The following is a 15171-nucleotide window of genomic DNA, read 5'->3' on the forward strand; positions in this document are numbered from 1 at the left end:
CAAAGAGTGCAACAAGAGGGAAAGTTTTGGACAGCAGAGGATAAAAATTACTATTCCCACTCCAGTGAGTGCAACAGCAGGATAAATGTTGGAAACCGGAGAGGTAAAAATTACTATTCTCACTCCAACGAGTGCATTCCTAGGGACATTGCTGGATTGCGTAGGGGTAAAAATTACTATTCCAACTCCAGTGAGTGGCAACACTAGGGAAAGTGTTGGACAGCAGAGGGGTAACATTTTATATTCCCACCCCAGTGAGAGCAACAGTCAGATAAGCGTTAGATAGCGGTGGGGAAACAATTACTATTCCAACTCCAGTGAGTATAACAGTAGGGTAAGTGCTGAATAGCGGAGGAGTAAAAATGACTATTCCCACTCCAGGGATTGAAACAGTATGGAAAGTGCAGGATAGCAGAGAGGTAAAAATTACTATTCCCACTCCAGTGAGTAGAACAGTAGGGAAAGTGCTGGATAGTGGAGAGGCAAAAATTATTATTCCAACTCCAGTGAGTGCAACATCAGGGAAAGGGCTGGATCGCGGATGGGTAAAAATGACTATTCCCACTCCAGTGAATGCGATAGCAGGGAACGTGTCGGTTATTATGGAAAACAAAATACTATTCACACTCAAACACTTAAAAAAAATATATATATATGTATAAATATATATTGAAAAATAAAAAAATATATAAAAATAATACACAATATTGAAAAATTAAAATAAAATGTATTAAACATATAAGAACACATGTTATAATATTAATTACATATAACAAAAACCTACAAATACTATATATAATAAAATAATAAATACATTTACAAATAAATATTTGTTTAAAACTAGAAAATATTTACAAACAAAAAAATTATTAAAAAATACATGTATTTATTTTACCACGCAATAACAAACCACTTCAGATTTTTATTTAAATGTATTTACATGATTAACATAATTGATGATCAATTAAAAAAATATTAGTAATACAAGAACTATAAATATTAATTGACTTCACACACTTTAACATAATTTCAATAACACACACGTAAATTAAACTATAAAATAATAAAGCACAATTAAAACGTATTTGAAAATGAAAAACAATTACCATTAACAAACAATACATACATTATTAACATGTATTTACTACCCACCATTTACCCCTTTAAAAATAAAATAAATACAACAAATAAAACAATTACCCAAAATAGTTATCTATTGATTAACATTAATTAACCACTATATATTAATTAATTAAACACAAATTACTTCCCACCCTTTATTCCCTTTATTCCTATAATCACCACAACACACACCTAAAATTAATTACACAATTACCAATATTAATTACAATTTAATTATTTAAAATTAATTAACAACCAATTAATTCATAAATTTAAATTAAATTACTTCCCACACTTTACACCTATAAACACCAAAATTAATGACAAAATTATCATAACTAATTAACAATTAATTAATTAAAAATAATTAACAGTCAAATATTAATTAATTATTAATAAGTTACTTCACACATTTATCACTATAAAATATAAATTAAACAAAAATTAGTAAATAAAAATAATCAATACATTTAATATAATTAAATTACTTCCCACCCTATTCCCCTATAAACCCACAACCCACTACGGAACTAAAAACACAAAATTTAAATAATAAATTATAATAAATGTAATATAATTAAATTACTTCCCACCCTTTCCCCCTATAAATCCACAATTTGCAATAGAAAATCACAAAATTCAAATACAATTTTTAAAATAAATTTACTAAAATTAAATTACATCCTACCCTAGTCCTCTATAAGCCCACAACCAGCTACGCAACTAAAAAGCGCAACATTAATTAAAATAAAAAATAATAGCTACTAAAAAGTTCATTCATATATTAAAAATACAAACAATTATTATACAAAAAAATACGTAACATAGATATACATATACTAAAATACATAACAATAATAAAAACCAATATTTTTAACAACTATATTTTTGCAAACAATATTAAACACTTCGATATTTTTAAAAATCGATATTACTTACCTGAATTTGATATTCTTGACAACTATATTTTTGCAGTTGATATTGATGACTCGATATTTTTGCTACTCGATATTTTGTACTCAATATTCTGTCTCTGCACCATAGGCTACAAATACAACCAAGAAACTGCATCAACAGAAACTATACAGTGGAAAAGTACCTTATATTATTCTAATGGATGTTATGAAAGGGCAACTTCAATAGATGATATCATTCATGTAAGAGATCACAACAACTCCCACATGTAACAGAAATTGAAGAAAGAGAGATGTTGCAGGATATCAGAGTAGCAAGCACTAGCTCCCAGGAGCCCATAAGCAAAATCCTTAAAGATATACTATCTAAAGCCCCTAAATACATAACAGGCCACCAAACACCTATCCCCACTTTAAAACATTTAATTGTATGACCTAAGAGAGCCACCAGTGATACCCCAACAGCCCCTAAAAGTACCCCACCTGCCTCAGGAAGATATCAAGACATACATATATCTGAGCACTTAACAAACACATAGGGGACCATTAGGATGACGGGCGAACTGTGTCCACCCACCATCCCGTCGTGTAAATGGACCGCCCGCCAAAAGGGCGGGGGTCCCATGGGTGGTATTAGGATGCGCCCACCACAGTGGCAGGCGTATCCTGCATCCCTAACATTGTGGCCGGCAGTGCACTCAGCACCGCCGCCACAATGTTAGGGAGGCATGTTGTGCACAACATGCACAACATGGCAGGCACTGCGCAATGCCTGCCATGTTGTGAATGGAACTGCTGGGGGGTACCATAGGTACCCCCCATTTGCACCCCCACCCCCCGGAGTCCCTGGGGGCCCGCAACGGGCCCCCCTTGCAGGCTCTGCATGCCTTTCAATGCTGCCACGGAAAGGCATTCCTAAATGCACATTGTAATATGGCTGGCGGTGTCAAACAGACACCGCCACCATATTGCAGCCTTTTCCGCCTGGTTGCAAGTCAACCGGGGCGAAAATGCAGTGGACGGTCTTTCCGTCCGCCGCGGACCCCCCAGCCATAATAATATGGCGGGGGTCTTTCCTACAGGGATTGCGGGCGGATTGCCCCCGCCATCCTAATGGGGCCCCTAATGAGAAACCTTTCTTTTTACATGACAATTCAAATAACGAAAAACAAATCCTTATTTTCTCAAAAGCAAATAACTTACTAAAACTGAGACAATGTGAAATATGGGTGATGGATGGGACCTTCAAACATATCAAACTCAAAACAAAATAGTATTACCCGGAAAAAATAATCATAGACTTTGAGCAAGTCAAGATTCGACCATTATAAAAATATATTCTCACACAGCCATACCAGGCTGTTACTATCAATTCAAAGTGTATGGAGGCACCTCCAAGATCTGCAATAAGCTTAGTATGAAATTACAGCACTAGCCTATGTCCCTGTCACGGAGGCAGCCAACCACTACAATTTACTAATAGAAACCCTATTTCTACCAACAAAATGAAGACAAACTTACACTCTAATGGACTATTTCGAAGACACTTGGGTTGGCAGACTGTATTGGTCTAGAAGGCTGATGATGGAATGTCTATGAGAGCATCTTGGTATAGGAAGCCAAAACAAGCAACGCAGTGGAAGGATGGCACAATGCCATCCAATCTGCATTTGGCACGACCCAACATACACTGTACAAATTCATAGAAGCATTACAAAAAGAGGAAAGTTACCAACAACTAAGAATGGAGCAATCTGCTAGCCCAATTGACCCTAAACTTAGCAAACAAATCAAAAGAATGTACAATATACTGCAATTTAAAATAAAACTCTTCATAACTAACAAAGAAGTATATTACTTAGAAATGATAGCCAAAAGTATATTATTAAATAAATAGTAACCTACCGAAATCCTCAGAAACTCCAACAATTTCTTAACCAACATACCAAACCTTGTATTTTTTTTTTAAATAATAAGCATATTATTTCATTATATCAGTCAAAAAATCTATTAAAATTCCCATTTTAATAAAGACTGATGTAATAAAACTATATATAAATAATTTGAAATACATATAGGGGTCTATTAGGCTGTAGGGCGGATCGCTACCACCCGCATGGCGGTGGCTATCTTCCCTACATCCTACCCTGCCCGGCATCCATTTCCACCCCACCATAGAAGTATGGCGGGGGGGACCCTGGCGGATGGACAGTCTGTCCGCTGGTTTTCTGGCGGTCGACCAGTCGACTGGGCTGAAAAGGGGCCATATATGGTGGTGGTGTCTGCTAGACACCGCCATCCATATTAGCTTGGGAGCAGTAGGCAGCCTTTCATGCGGAGTACCTATGGTACCCACCCTGCATTGTCATTGACATGGTGGCAGGCACCTTGCAGTGCCGGTCACCTTGTGTATGACAATGCACACAGTGCATTCCCAGCATTGTGGTGGGCGGTGCTGTCTGCACCGCCTGCCACAATGCTGGGAATGGAGGATGCCACTGTCACGGTGGGGGTGGCATCCTATTCACCTGTGTGGGTCCGCCGCACCACTGGTGGGCAGTCCTGGCACCATAGGGGGTGGCAGGCGGACGAAAGTCCGCCCTTCATCCTAATAGGCCCCTTTGTCTTCTCCAACAAAGAAAGTAAAAAAACAACTTAATTCATCAGATAAAAAAATACAATACATAAACCAAATAATTACACATAACAATCACATAATATTTACACACACATTATAAAATGACATTTCCCAACCAAACGGAAATTTAACATAAAAACTTAGAAGTCCATTATGATGTCGGGCAAATTGCCTCCGTCAGGCTAGCGGTAGCCACTGCCGGCCTGGCGGAGGCAATCCGCCCGACAACCATGCCTGGATTCCCCCCCGCCGTATTAGGATGGAGGGGGGGGAGCGCAGCGGATGGAAAGACCGTCCGCCGCGGTAATGGACACCGCCAGCCATATTACAATGGCCACATATAGGTGCCTTTCCGCGGCGGCAATGCCTCCACAGAAAGGCAGGCGGTGTTTGCTGCGGCTGCCCCGTGCGGGCCCCCAGGTGATGCCGGTTTAAGGGGAGGACAGGGGGGATACCTATGGAACCCCCCCACATTTGCATATGCAAAGCGGCAGGCACCGTGCGGTGCCTGCGCTTTGCACATGCAAATGCGTTCACAAGTGTTTTGCATTGTGGTGGGCGGTGCAGAGTGCACCGCCTGCCACAATGCAAAACATGGAGGACGTGCCCGCCACAGTGGCAGGCACATCCTAATTCCCCCTATGGGACCCTGCCCTTATGGCGGGCGGTCCTGTTCTCCGTTAGGGTGGCGGGCGGACAAAGTCCGCCCGCCATCCTAATGAGCCCCTTACTGTTTTGCAGGCACGATCTTTCTCTTTATTCACATAGTAAAAAATTAGTAATCCACCAAAAATGGAAAAATATTGTCAAATTAACGCAAAAAATGCAAAAATGAAATTAATCCAATACAGATCCCTCAAAGCAATCCAGGGTTTGATGGAACCATAAAAACCTAATAAGGGGCCGATTCCGATCCTGTAAAAAGCGCTCCAAATCCCCGTACGGAGCGTTTTTCCCCGTACGATTCATACTCATAAACGTCTCCGTATGATTCTGCAAGTATGATCCCAACCCAATGCGTCACTCCGTACGACTCGTAAGAAACTCCGTGCAAATCTCAAGTACATACGATTTGCATTCGGCTGACGCTTCACGCCAAGTCCGAACGTAAACAGACCGCGTCATCCGTACCAGGAAGTACGAGCCGCACCCCGGTACGCGACAAACAAGACATGAACCCCATCGTCCGTGTCATCCCATTCCTGTACGCCCACCACCTCGTACATAGAAACCGATGACGGTGCAGACGGGGAGTACAACAAAGTCCAACATACCTATACGTGGTGCCACAAGCGCACATCACCATTGCACGCCTCTAATGTCGGGGTACGATGCGCCACACGCAACCGCCTATCACCGGTGTAATAGTGAGATGTGCCGCACCTTCTTCATCGATCTCGGGGTACGGTACACTACCGCAAATCCCCTGTGTAACAGTGAGACGTGCACCACCTACTTCATCGACCTCGGGGTACGGTACGGTACCGCGTATCACCAGTGCAATAGTGAGACGTGCCGCACCTACGTCATCGAACTATGGGTAAGGTACGCTACCGCACATCACCTGCGTAACAGTGAGACGTGCACCACCTACTTCATCGACCTCGAGGTACGGTACGGTACCGCATATCATCAGTGTAATAGTGAGACCTGCCGCACCTACGTCATCGAACTAGGGGTACGGTACGGTACCCCATATCACCTGTGTAACAGTGAGACGTGTGGGACATACGTCTATAATGTATGTGTAAGTCTAAGTGGTGTGTGGAAAACACACCCAGCAGTGCCCAGCAGTAGAGGAATTGTGTGGCTAAGACCCCCAGCAGTGCCCAGCAGTGCCCAGCAGCATAGGGTGTGTGTGGCTAAGACCCCCACCAGTGCTCAGCAGTGCCCAGCAGTGCCAAGCATTAGAGTGTGTGTGTGGCTAAGACCCCCACCAGTGCCCAGCATTAGAGTGTGTGTGTGGCCAAGACCCCCACCAGTGCCCAGCAATGCCCAGCATTAGAGTGTGTGGCTAAGACCCCCACTAGTGCCCAGCAGTGCCCAGCATTAGAGTGTGTGTGTGGCTAAGACCCCCACCAGTGCCCAGCAACATAGGGTGTGTGTGGCTAAGACCCCCACCAGTGCCCAGCAGTGCCCAGCATTAGAGTGTGGTGTGTGGCTAAGACCCCCACCAGTGCCCAGCAGCATAGGGTGTGTGTGGCTAAGACCCCCACCAGTGCCCAGCAGTGCCCAGCATTAGAGTGTGTGTGTGGCCAAGACCCCCACCAGTGCCCAGCAGTGCCCAGCAGTAAAAGCAGAAACATACCCAGGCACACAGCAGTCAAAGCCATTATCAGAAAAACTAAAGTACTGAAACAAAAATAAATTGCTTTATTCAGCTGCATCCAAATGTCAAACGTAAATATAGGTCCATGCTCACAGAAGGCCAATGGCCAATCCAAATAACTGAGAAATAAGTATGTGGCTTCCTGGGTGTTGTCACACCCAAACATGGCTGCACATAGGGTCTAATCGTCTGTGGAAGCAGTGGGGGCATCATCTGGGGAATCCTCTGGCACCGCAGGGACAGGAGAGGGAAGGACAGGTGTAGTGGGTGCAGGTGGAGTGGATTCCTCCACACTGGTTGGTGCATCGCAGAATATTGCAAGAAATACTTGGCTGCACACTTCAGCCAGTTCTGAAAAACTACTACCTTAACCCGGGGACACATTGGGGGTGGAGGTAGAGGGTTGTGAGTCTGTTGTCGTGGGTCTGTGGATACATGTGTGATGTCTGTCCCCTCTCCCTGTGGGTGTGCCTACATCCCCTTGAGATTGGGTGTGTGATGATTTGCGCTTTGTCTGCCGTGTGGGTGTGCTGGGTGTGTCTGTTGTGGTGTCTGACCTGTGACGTCTGCGTGTACGTTGGGAAGGTATGGAAGAGGCTGAGGTGGATGGGTCTGAAGGATGTCGGGCAGATGCTGCTGGGTGGACAGAGCTGCCATCAGTGATGACTGTATGGCACACACACTCCGACGTAGATCAGACATGGCAGATGACATGCCCTCCATGAACGACAACAACTGTGTAATGAGTTGTGTATGTCCATGGAGGACAGTCAACATCGATGTCTGACCTACTACAATCTGACGGAGTAGGTCCACAGACTCAGCACTGAGGGCAGCAGGGGACACAGGGGCAGGTGCTGCGGTGCCGGGAACAAAGGAGACACGGGGGCTAGCATGGACCCTAGGGACCCTAACAACTGGGAGGGTAGAGATGGTACTGGAGGAGGAGGGGCCAGCCAAAGATGAAGAAGCTGCCATTTCTGCATATTCCCCCTCCTCCGGAGAGTCTGATTCCGAGCCGTCCGCATGGTAGGAGGTGTCGTGCACATGGGGTCCGGCCCGCAGACTCTCCTCACCATCCGTGCCACTGCCTCCCTCTGACTCCTCAAAGCAGGTGGCACTGTCACTGGATCCCTCTGTCTGGTCCGGGCCTGTGTCTCCTCCAGATTGTGGTGATGTGCTGTTGGCAAGAAGAATAAGAAAAACATATCAGTCACCTGTACACATCAGACATATCAGCTAAAAATCATTTGGACACATTTCTAAACATGGCATCCATCATGAGTCACAAGCCACTGAACTCTGCACAATCCTAAGCATAGTCTTGGGGAATTGGAAGAGAAACAACATTCAATGTATAGTAGGATACAAGTAACAGGCAAGGCAACAACTTTTCTGAGAGACACATTGATGAGCCACTGCCTGACAACAGGCTAGCTGATGATGAATCACTGTACATTTGCCCACAAATCCAGACCTGGTCATGTTGGAATTGCTGTGACCCTGTGCCACATGTGAAAAGTCCTTCCTGAACGGCCATGTGATGCCATCCGGGGACCTGAACCAAGTGTACCATCACCTCACACTGGCATCACAGCTGTCTACACCCAAAGTCACATTGTGTGGCTGACCATCAAAATGATTTACAAACAACATGCGACTGATTTTGAGTATATGCACACACACACTGCACAGTGTGAGTATGCACAAGCCAAAATTAGTTTACATGTACAGTGTGCACCTGTAGCTAACACATGACAACTAGAAAGGTCACCATGGATAAAGGCCACTGAGGCTGACTCGTGCAGAAAACACCTGTTAAGATTCTTGATCAGTGCTAAAATTTGAAGAAGGGCAGACGCAGTGCACATGTGGTGCTACATGTAAGGTACCAACAGGTGTCACAGACCTCCCTCCAACATGAAGATGTGCAAAGGAATATGCATACTTAGACATTGCACCTTAGGAATACCTGTGAACATTTTTTTGTAGCCAAAGCGCTGGCCAAATGTTGAGTAGGGCAAGGCATGTAAACAAGCAACTGCTGAAACTTGGCCATTCTTATGGCAATGCATAAAGTGCCTGTCTGACCACACCACTCCAACTGTGGGAGTGTTACCATGTCTCGGAGCACTGCAGGTAGCATGTGACACACATGACAACAAACAGACATGTACCTACCCCCTTCTTGCTGCTGTCTCTCCTGCAACTGCCTATGGAGGTCTGGGAAAACCACCTCCAGGACCCGGAGCATGTGGGGGGGTGAGGTGGCGGGTGCCACCATGCTGGCGTGAAGCTTCCAGCTTGATCTGTACCCTGGCGATGCGGCGGGTCCAGCACCGGATGTCCTGCCACCTCTTTCTGATGTTTCTGGGCCTCCTGCGAGGCCCCCCCTCACTCCTGACAGCCCTGGCGATGTCCAGCCAGATGTCAACCTTCTCATAGGCAGATACCTGTCACAAATATAAAGTTAGACAACATCAGTACCCCTGGTCCATGTCCCAAAGACACACATTTGCACCAAATACTCGATGACAACAGGGCATAGGATGCTGACCACACTTGCATAATTGTCCAGGTGTATGTGGCCTGTGAGCAAACACAAATGCACTACATGCCATTGAAAGGCTACAGATGACATAAGGGGTGCTAACCACTCTTTGAGCATGGCACACACTGAGCGATATATGCTACATCAGGGTGCACAGCAGTGTTAAAATCTAGTTTGCGACATCAACATTATCGGCGCCATCTTGTCCCCTTTCAGGCTCATATGTGCGCGTAAGTAGCAGCCATTTTGAATATCATGGCCTCTCTGCCCACTGCCGATAGCCAGCGTGTCTTTCTCTCTCTCCCGCTAACCTCGCAAGCACCCCCCCACACGCTGACCTCCCCCGCTCTCACATGCTTGGGCCATAAACCTCCCTTTCAGCGCGACCCTGCCTCGGAGTCACACCCCGTACCCAGCCAACACCTCCCTCCATCCCTTTCATGATCATACATCCTTTGATTAACCCCCTTTCCTCTGTGCCCAATTGTCCTGCTCGTTCCCAGGCCGCCACCTGGCCCTGCGGATACAGTTTATTGCCCCCATACAGTAGGAAGCTTCCCTCTTCAAGGGATCTACAACTGATCAAAGCCCCCACCCCATGAGATCCGATCAACCGCACACATTCCGGGAACCGGCGGAATGTCCAGCTGCACGATAGTCATCACCTACTGTGACCGGGGTGGGGACTTCTACTGTAAATGTATGTGGGAACGGGCTTGAAGTGGGGATTCCGAGGATGTCTTTCCGTACTTCAAAGTATTTACAAGAATGTGCCACATGTAATAAACTGTAATAAAGATCATAAACCTGTGTATAAGAGGCCAGGCCTCAGAGATGCGTTTAGAGCAACTCGAGAAGATACCCTGCTGTCTGATTTGACGTGTTCTGCTCCGTCGGAATAAACTCCTGTTTCCTGCCTTCCAGTCTCCAGTGCCTGCCTCTTTGTTTGATAATCTTGAATGGTATGAGAGGCGGCTAACGCCGGGCAATACTTAAAGGTTCTCGTCGACATTGGCCCTACCTTTCTACAATTGGCGTCCCAAACGTGGGGCCCATCAGCGACACGTGGATCCAGTGGGAGAGGTCCCGACGACAGAGTGAACGACTGCAACGATCGGGAAGTGCACCTGCCCGATAGACCCTCGTCTGGCAGCCGATCATCCGAACTTCACCGGTTCCGAGCAGACCTCTCTCGAGTGATCTACGGTCCTGACTGGGAACCACCAGGAGTGACACAACGGTTAAGGAGAATAGAGGACGATCGGGCGCTGGAAGCGGAAGACGAGAAACTGTCCATGCGGTCCGGGTAAGGTTGTGTAGCACGACAAATTGCGAAATGATTGTTTGATTGTTTGGAAAATACTAGTATTACTCTTCGATTGTTTGTTCTTTGAGATATTCTCTGCCTGCAAACGGGGAAGAATAGAAATATTCTCTCTTCCTTTGCAGATAGTGAAGGGTAGGTAACGCAGACTTTTGTCCCCCGTTGTAATCTGTTGGGCCTATTTTTCTCCCCACTGATTGATTGATTGTCCGAACATTGAATTGCTCGAAGTTGGTTCTTTCTGAGATATTCTCTGTTTGTAAATAACGTAGAATAGAAATATTCTGTCTAGTCTTTGCAAGTAGTGAAGGATAGGTAGTGCGGACCTTTGTCCCCCGTTGTAATCTGTCATGCCTATCTTCTCCCCACTGATTGGTAGTTGGTTCAGCCCAGACCGCTTATTAGAGATGAACCATCCAGCTCCACTGGAAGGCACCCCTAATAAGGACATGTTCGTGAAGCATGGATTAGTCGCTATAGCCTATAGCAAGCTATGGCATAAATATACCAAAAGGGATCGGGAAAGTCAGTGGCCACTGATAGGATCCTTCGATGAAGAAAAGATAAACGTGCTGGAAACAGCCCTTCAAAACAATAAGACAACGCCCACTATGCTTGATAGTCTCGGCATGTGGCGCAAAGAAGCAGAACAACGGAAAAAAAGAGAAATAAAGCCAGATTAGAGAAAGAGCTACGAAAAGCAGCTCACTTAGCTGCCAGAAAGTTAGAGGAAGAGATTAAGGAAAGAGAGGAAGCCAAGCAGAAGCAAGAGTCCAAAACATCTAGCAAGTGTCCAGTTAGAACACCCTCTACACTCTACCCCGAGTTACCCTCGAAGCAGCGAGCGAACGATGATCTATTACTAGGTCCTCCAATCATCTACATGCCCTCTCCATATGCCCCTTCCCAACCCTTAGTACAGCACCCGCAGCCCCCAAGCACAGATGAAAATAGTGCCAGGGCCTCGGTCCTCACGGCCTCCGCGCCGGCCGAACCCCTCGTACTCAGCACAGCGCAAGCAGCAGCGTTAGACAACCCTGAAACCCGAAAGAAAGATTCCATTAGAATGAACAGGTTGAGCAAGGATGAGCGAGCAGGGATCGATAAAATAGTTAAGACACTGGTGGAACGGAAAGAGAGTGAGGAATACGTCATGGATATGTACAATTCTTATGCCGATAGCAACAGACGGCACTTTGTCGTGCAATTTTGTTACCACATCCTAAATGCTTATGAGGACCGATACCAAGACAAAGGCCCAGAGAACCTAACGACTCTGTATAGAAAAGTCGACATTGGGGATGAGGGAGAGTGTGACGTGACAGACCTTTCCCCGCGTACGCTTGAAGTTTTCCACCACCTCACTGAACAGAGGATGGAAACTAAAACCACAACTCCTGTAGCGACCGAACCTCGAATAGAACAAGCCAGTGCAATGATGCCTATAAGGGAGGCCGCTCCCTACTGGGTTCCCCCACGCGACAGGGAACACATGATGACGTTAACCATCAAGATGCGAGAGGGAGGGTGGTGTATAACTGGGTCTACCAACCATGGGATCGACAAGATATCCTGACGTTCCGAAAATCCCTACCCGATTTACGGAAAAACCCCACTGCCTTTTACACTGAATTAGGCACTGCCCTAGGTTCAACGATTATTACCCTAGCTGACATCGATTTGTTTTTCGGGTTATGTTTGCCAGCTGATGTGTGGAAGCAAATCCGGAAAGTCGACCACCTTGAGCTGTTCGGACATACCTGGTCACAACTCAATGGCATAGACAGACAACGAGAACCTGGACAGAAACCTTTGACATCCATTTTAGAACTCCCAGACAAGATCGTGCAGAAACTAAAAACCCTGATCCCAGAGAAGAAGGTGGACTGGTCGATAGTGACGGCCTGCCGCCAGAAACCCCAGGAAGACGTATCAGAATACTTCTCCCGATTTGAAACAGTGTTTTCCGATTACAGCGGCCAAGACATGACCACTGCAACCGGACATCATCTGTTTGTCCAGAACTATGTTAAAGGTCTGTCACAGGAGGTCTCTCAGAAACTACAGGCTAGCGAAAGTAGTTGGGCGGCCTCCAAACCTGCAGCTATCCTCCAGATGGCCCAGTATTACGAGCATCAGAATAATGAGAATGATAGGGCGACTGAGAAAAAGAAAAAGGACCTGAAGAAAAGGGTGATGATCGCGCAGTTGCAAGGGGTGATGATAGGAAGAGAGTAGTACAAGGGAAATTACCAATCGAATGCTCCTAGGAACCCACCCCCTAGAGACCGTACACCCGCACCCTATGTTGGACGAAAAGACATTGACGAAAACCAGTGTGCATTTTGCAAGGGATTTGGCATTGGAAATCTCAGTGTCCGGTCCTGTTAGAAATGAATAAGAATAGGGACACAAGTGATGTAGCGGGTGGGCCTAGAAATAGAGGGCAGGGACGAGGGTCCACGAACAACACCAGTAACGACAGGCCAGGCAGACCGAACACATTTGACCGTCCCCGACAGAACCAGTACCAACAGTCTGACTACGACGACACCCACAACTTTGCATAGGACTGCCAAGGGCAAGGGAGGGATCCAGTCGAGCTCTATGTTGACCAGCAAGGCGCTTATGTCACCGCTAAGGTCCTGGGTATGAAGTCTCCATTTCTGGTAGACACTGGCGCAACACGAAGTACGTTATCTAAACGACTGATTCCTAGGGCACCCTTGTCTGGCTCACTTGTAACATCGATAGGTTTCGATGGAACGCCCTCCACTAATCCTTTGTCCTCCCCGATCTCCTTTGACTTAGAAAATAACACCACTGACACAACGTTCTTGCTTTCCTCCAACACCCCCGATGCCATTATGGGACTTGACTTACTGAAACATTTCCAAGCTACCATTAGGTGTTCGCAAGATGGAGTTAGAGTCTTTTTGTATGATAACCCGACTCTGCTCAGACTTTGTCCCACCCGACGCATGTTTTCTATCACTGATGCTGACTTGTCCCTACTTGACACTCTACCTCCATATCTGTGGGCCAAAACTGACTTTGACGTAGGACGCATGATGATCGACCCAGTGCACATAACTGTTCGACAAGACGCAATACTCCAGAAACTTCCACAATATCAGATATCGCCCGAGGGCGAGAAGGCATTGGTAAAGATTATCCAGTCCCTGATAGATGTAGGAGTGGTAGAGGAAGTAGTTAGCAATGTTTGCAACAGCCCTATCCTACCCATTGTAAAGAAGCAAGGTGAGGGAAATGAGAAAGCGTACCGCTTCATCATCGACTTACGAGAGGTCAACAAAGTAGTTGTACCTCAGTACCCCGTAGTCTCAGACGTCACCACTATTCTGACTCTGATTCCTTCCACTGCCACTACCTTCACTGTCATTGACCTCAAGAACGCTTTCTTCTCTATCCCCATCCACCCAGACAGCCGATACCTCTTCGGCTTCACCCTAAAAGCCCGCTCATATAGATTCTGTCGAGCATCCCAAGGCTACACTGAAAGCCCCAGTATCTATAGCCAGGCCCTCAAGAGACAACTGGACGCAGTCCAGCTACCGGATGGAGTGGTGTTGATACAGTACGTCGATGATATCCTTTTGGCGGCCGACAACACTCCACTTGCAGTCACAGCCACCATCCAGCTCCTGCACTTCCTTGCGTAAAATGGCCACAAGGTCTACAAGAAGAAGTTGCAATTCTGCCAACCCCAGGTCACTTATCTAGGCCACCTCCTGTCCAAAGACGGGGAGAAAGATTACACCCGATCGAATTCAGACCATTCTCGAAACTCCTGTCCCAAAGACACAGAAACAAGTCCGCTCCCTACTAGGCCTCACCTCCTTCTGCCGACAGTGGTTGCCAAATTTCAGCCTCATTGTGAAACCACTGCTTTCCCTGCTGGCTAAAGATGTCCCCTTCCCGCTCCCTTGGACCCCTGAATGCCAATCCTCCTTCATAGAACTACGAGATGCCCTCTGCTCAGCCCCCGTCCTAGGAACCCCCGATTACACAAAACCCTTCTCCCTCTACACTCACGAAAGGGAGGGGTGCGCTTTGTCTGTCCTGACTCAGTCCATTGGCCCAAAACAACACCCATGTGCCTACTTCTCTGCCACTCTTGACCCTGTAGCCAGAGCTTTGCCTGCCTGCCTTCGAGCTGTAGCTGCCGCTGCTATCTCTATCCGACAAAGTGAGGGGATTGTACTCTCGAACTCCCTCACTGTGTTAGTACCCCATGCGGTCGACACCCTCCTGAACCAGACTAAGACGCAA

This window comes from Lissotriton vulgaris, chromosome 11, assembly GCF_964263255.1.
Source record: "Lissotriton vulgaris chromosome 11, aLisVul1.2, whole genome shotgun sequence".
Classification (NCBI taxonomy): domain Eukaryota; kingdom Metazoa; phylum Chordata; class Amphibia; order Caudata; family Salamandridae; genus Lissotriton; species Lissotriton vulgaris.